Below are 5875 nucleotides of genomic sequence, written 5' to 3' on the forward strand. Positions count from 1 at the left end.
TCCATTTGATTTTTCCATTTCAGCTGTTCCTGAATTTTGGACTTCTTCTTCTGGTCTTTCCTCCCCCCTCTTTGTTTGTTTGTTTTGTTATTTTGGGTTGTTTTTTTTTTTTTGTTTATTTTTGTTGTTCTTTTTCTTTCTTTCTTTCTTCCCCCCCTCCCCCCTTCATACAAATATATCTGTTCCTGTAAAAGTGTCATCAGATCCAGGGTGGGGTAAAGCAAAAGGAAGAGCTCCACCCAAGCTTAGTGGTTAGGACACTCATCTGAGATGTGGGAGATCCAGATTCGAGTCAGTGTTTTCCTGGTTCAAAGTAGGGCCTTGAACCTGCTGACTATGGAGTTGAGTATTCAGGGCTTGGTCTCCCAGCATATTTGAGAAGTTTTGGGTTTATTTTGTGTTGTGTTGAAGACAAATTTCAAACACTGAAATTATTTTGCTGGAAATGGAGTATCTCTTTTCATGCCAGCCATAATTCCCTACAGGCAAACTCAACCAGGACTCTGAGAACAGACTTTGCCACGGCTTTGGATATGAACATTTGGAGGCAGAGCCACAACTGAGTGTCCTTTGGGCCCTGTGGATGGGTGTGCAGCTGTAAGTCTGCTCCACATGGGCATCCACCAAATGCCAAACATTCAAGGACCGGAGGCTGCCACAGAGCACTTCACATGTGCATAAATACAGAACGAGGGGAGTTTTTCTACAGATAATCTTAAGATTCTATTTCTTGTGTCTTCCTGCTTGTCATCTCTCGCTGCATTCACTGGATTCACAGAATTCACAGAATTCCCAGAATCACAGGGTTGGAAGAGACCTTCAAGATCACTGAGTCCAGCCCAGCCCCAGCACCCCAACTCAACCCTGGCACCCAGTGCCACATCCAGGCTTTGTTAAACACACCCAGGGATGGGGACTGCACCACCTCCCTGGGCAGCCATTCCAGCCATTGCATTGCTTCCATTCATGGGGATTTAGACTCTCTGCTGCATGTTGGGACACACTGAAAAAAGCTACACGTTTAAGTAGCTTTGCTTGAAGCTTTCAGTCCAGCCAAGAAATCAAGGAAGGAGCTGATTGAGAGCTTAGCTGAACACTGAAAGTAAAAGTGAGCTCATTGAACAAATACTGCCACTTCTGTGAAAATCTGATTAAGTGTTTAATGTCTGACAATATGGTTTGCTCTTTAAAACAATAACTGGGGTTCATTCTGATGCATCCCCACATCTTTGGTATATTCAGCTCACCTATCATCACTGACAGACAAGCTTTCTCCCAACAAGTGACTACTGATTTTTTTCTCAGTGAAGGAAAATTCTACTTTGCCTTCACTGAAAAACAAACTTGCATGAGTGTTAATTACACCTGGAGTATTTTCTAAGGAAAAACTTTCTGGTTTGGAACTAAGCTAGATTTTGTTGAACTAACACTCCACAGTTTAATGCATGTGTTTCTGCTACTTGGCTAGTATTTAGTAAGAGAAACTGTTTTGGTTTCTGAAAAACTATAAGGGATTCCAGGTAAAGAGAAATTATAATGTGATGAGAGACACCGAGAAAGAACATTTATGTTTATAAAGCTGAGCTATGGAAATGGAGTGACTACTTACGTAATAGATCAGACTCAGCTGGGGAATGGTAATTTGTGCCTATTTATCTTGAAGATCTATCACTTTTAATGAAGGATAATAGCACTCACAACAGCCACATACATGCCTGGAAAAAGCCCATGTGTGTAGGTGCAAAAATTTGCCTTGCCTCAGGCACATACACTTGAAAAATTGAATGCTGTGGTTATAGGTTGGTTTTGGCAGAATCCAGAAGAAAAAAACCCACACCACACAACTCTAGTATCTCGTCAATTGTAACGCTGTGACTCTTTAACCCTTTGATTTGTTTTTTCCTTTTCTTTATTGCACACATCACAGTAATTTTGTTGGAGTTACATGTTGGAATTACCACAAATTTGAACAACTAACACCATCTCCGTGTAAAAGTTTGGTTTTGTGCTGCTAAAACTGGGACTATGCTTGTGCCAGAAACTGTTTATCATTTACACTATTGGAGGTAGCACCTGCAACTGCACTGTGCTGGGGCTGGGCAGAGGCTGTGCAAAATGTTTGTGTAGGATGTGAGTGTGGCTGAGAGCTTTGCTGTCCTTGCTGACAGAGCTGGCACTGAGCCTCGTGGTGGCTGCAGGTGACAGCCCTGAGAAAAGAAAAGGAGACACAGAGACGTGTCAGCAGCAACCAACCTGGGGAGAAACACCTTATACCATGGCTCTGATGCCTCAGGTTTAGCTTTTATAGTTTTCAGATTTTGTGCTGCTTTAGTGTGTGGTCTGAGCTTCATATGAGGGCATGGTGAGATCTGTGCACAGAGCAGGGAGACAAAACAATTCCTGCTCTAGCTGGGGACCAAGGACAATGATCCAAATCTCAGGCCCAAGAGCACAAACAACGTGGGCTGAAGAGAGAAAAACAAGAAGGATGGGACTGCATGGGCTAAAGCTGTAAGTGGACAATGAACTCCAATATGCAAATGGAGCAGAGCTGATCACAGTGAGAGACCCCGTGAGCAGTCGTGCATTTTGGGACCATTTTGGGTTGTTCTGCCCAAGGTGGATCCATTGAGACCTCTTAATAAGTCCCTGCTTTATTCTTTAGCTCTGTCTAGTCTCTGTTCTAGGTCAGCCTTCACAAGGCATCAGTTCCACAGCACCACCTCAGCACTGTGAGATCACTGCAGCTCTGGGCATTGCCCCTCCACCAGCAGCAGAGTGCACAGGAGTGCTGAAGAGAGGCTGAGAGATTAATAGAGAGATAAGAATTATGGGGAGCAGGAGGTTTTGACTTTCCTGCAAAATGTCCTGCAGACTGCCTGCTGAAACCTCCACCAGCAAGGTTTTACAAAGGGGTACAGCCAGATAATTTTCTTCATTGCAGGTTTTTGTGGAAAGGAGACAAGGAGAGCTGACTGCTCTGTACATGTAACCTCTCTAGCCCTGGTCTTGCAAAGAGACTGTTTCTGTTTCTTTAATGGCTTCAATGGCAGCAAAGTCATTGCAGATCTCCTTGTAGGACTGGGCTCCTCATTGATCCTGATGAGCAGCTACCCAAAAGATCTGTTATTACTGACTGTGGGTTTTCAGTAAGATTGTGTTCCATCATAGCATCACTAGGGATCACACTCAGTTGCTGACAGTTTTGTTGCTGATTTTAACTGAAATATCTCTCATGTTGGTTTTCTACATTGACTATCTGTTACTGATTAATTCACAATTCAGACCAGAGAGGCCTCCCCTGTGGTGCACAAGGTGCTGTGAGTGTCCCTCCTGCAGCAGACCTGCCTCACTCCCTGCAGTAGCCCCACGAGCAGGGCACAGCATGTGGCTCTACAAATACTGATTTGAAGATGTTTAGGAGCTTAGGGTTTGTTTGTCTTGTGTGTGCCAGTTGTCTTTCACAGAGATTTCCTCTGGCTGTAGCTACATTGATGCACTAACATCCACAAAAACCTTTTCTTCTTTCACAAAAGCTTTTTCCTTTCTCACAGCTGTCTTCTATAGCTACCTGAAAAGCAAGTGGTTTTTGTGCCTCCTAAACACAAAAGGCTTCTAAAATGCCAGATCAAGACTGAGTGTTCCAGCAGCAGGAATTGAGGAGGAGGCTTTTGACAGCACATCTGTGGCAAGAGGAGAATGTCCCCAGCTGGGCTATTCCACATCTGATACCCTGCAGGGAGGGTTTCCCGTGACCAAATCTTCATCCATGCACAGAGGAGAGACACAGGTACCTGATGTAGCCAGGACATTGGAGACATGTTTAAGCAGTTTCCAGATTTCCAGATTAGATTTCTTATTTTCAGTTGAACATACCCTGCTTTTCAACCTTTTTGGTTTTGTCCCAGTTACTGTACTTTTCTGTGGAAACACCAAATAGAGATGGTGTTTGTTCCTAATGTACCTTTTTCAGGACCAAAACTCCAGCCATTTTATGTGGATTGCTTCTTATTGCTTCCATTAGAGGCATCTCTGAAAACATCTGCATTTTTCCATTTAGTAAGAACAGCTCATTTGATAATCAGTCCAAAATATTGCCTCTGAGAGTGAGAGGTAATTCTTGCTTTTATTTTTTTTCTATTTTTTTAAAATCTCTGTTTAGGACAGCTAATAATTTTTGCAGAGCAATGTATGAAAAAAACACACTTATTAGTATGTGGTTTTAGAGGGAACAATTTCTTTTGTGTATGCTGTTTCCACAAGCCAGAGCAGTAGAAAGCTTTTCTACTCAAGAGCCTCTGTAAGTACATTGAATTTAAGGTGTTGGTTTTGCAGATGGTTAATTATTTTTAGTTAAAAATAAATAAACAGTTTAGCTGAGTTATTTAAAATCCATTTGGTTTCATTATAATAGATATTTAGCTGCTTGCCATTTACAGTGTATTTCTCAAAATAATTTTCTGCTTTCTATCGTTGTTAGCTGCCTTTGTTTCTGTCCAAATATGAAACATTTTAAAATTACATTTAAATAGTTTAAAATTAGACTATATGAGTATAGTTTGGAAAATATGTTAGACTTAGTCTAATGAGTCAGGCCTACTTTCTAGATGCATTTGATACATTTTAATATTTTATCGGGGTGTTAATAACTCAATGTAGTAAATAAAAGGAGAATGAAAAAAAAGATGCTCTGGTCAAGTAGGAAAAAATAAGAACAGTATAGGAATGAATAGCAGCTGATTCTGCATAATTTTTTCCCTAAATTCCTTTTTATTTTGCAAATATTTTTCTAGACAAAGCTTTGCCTAGATAACATTCTCCTTTCAAGTTAAAGAAACATAAAATTATTCAATATGCCTTCAACTCAGAGTGGAGATTTCCATTCCTTAACACACACCAAGGAGCTGTGCTCATGCATTCAGGACTGTTTACAAAAATGGGCTAATAAGAGAAAATAGCTTTATCATTGTGGTTTTCCTTGTGGTCAGCATCAGCACAGGAGAAGGAAGGGTATGGAGGAAGGGCAGCCACATTTCAACAAAGACAGCCGAGCAAATCCTGCTGTTAGGTGGGTGTAAGGCCAGAGCCAACTGCCAGCTTCAACTGAGTGGATGCAGAACCTCTCTGCTGCACCCAGAGAAAAGGATCTGGTGCTGGATCAATACAATTATTCCAGGGAAGTAGGAAAAATCTAATGTACTGTTTCTGGTTGCGTGTTTAATTTGCTCTTGCAAGAGACAATCTTGGGGGTAAATTTTCCCAAGCAAGTCTCTTTAAGCCCACTGCAGTAAGATTTACACCTCTGTGGTTGGTCCAAGGTTTGTGTTCCAACTGCCAAGCCCTGAGAAGCCTCCTCATTATTTTCCACCATGGATTTTTGCACCAGTTTGCCATTACTTGAGCTAAGTACCAGATGCATATTCCTTTGGTAACTTAAATCACAATAAATATAGGGATAGCAATGACCTAGAATCACACAGCTGTTTTTCTGGTCCCTCCTCACAGAATCTGTGGGTAAAAAAAATGGGGAACTTAATATAAGAGTTGGGAATGAGACAATTCTGTGGCCCTTGACAGATGAACTGTACAGGGTCCCATGTATTTCCAGCAAAGGGCACCACAGGAACTCTGTCTGAAACACAGTCCTGCAGAGAGCTGGAGTCAGCCCTGCCAGCCAAAGAGTCTGGTGGTTCCAGTGGTGCTTGCATGACAGGCACTGGGGGGAACTGAGGCCCTTTTCAGGCTCCTGTTTGGATGAGTTTGTGCATGAGCGATGGGCTTGTACCATCAGTACAGGAGTATTGATACACGTGAAATGCCTGCTGTTGCAAAACATTAAATTGCATTAAATTGCATTATACTAGATCTTTTGGAT

At 41.9% G+C, this 5875-nt stretch overlaps 1 long non-coding RNA gene across 1 annotated transcript; it reads left to right on the forward strand.

The window, feature by feature from the left end:
- Window positions 1-2783: 2783 nt before the first annotated feature.
- On the forward strand, window positions 2784-5170 carry LOC135279466 (uncharacterized). Its single transcript, XR_010346689.1, has 3 exons — window positions 2784-2915; window positions 3555-3790; window positions 4989-5170. It is a non-coding gene; the product is annotated as an uncharacterized LOC135279466 (long non-coding RNA).
- Window positions 5171-5875: the final 705 nt, after the last annotated feature.

The sequence above is a fragment of the Passer domesticus genome, chromosome 12, assembly GCF_036417665.1.
Source record: "Passer domesticus isolate bPasDom1 chromosome 12, bPasDom1.hap1, whole genome shotgun sequence".
In the NCBI taxonomy this organism is placed as follows: domain Eukaryota; kingdom Metazoa; phylum Chordata; class Aves; order Passeriformes; family Passeridae; genus Passer; species Passer domesticus.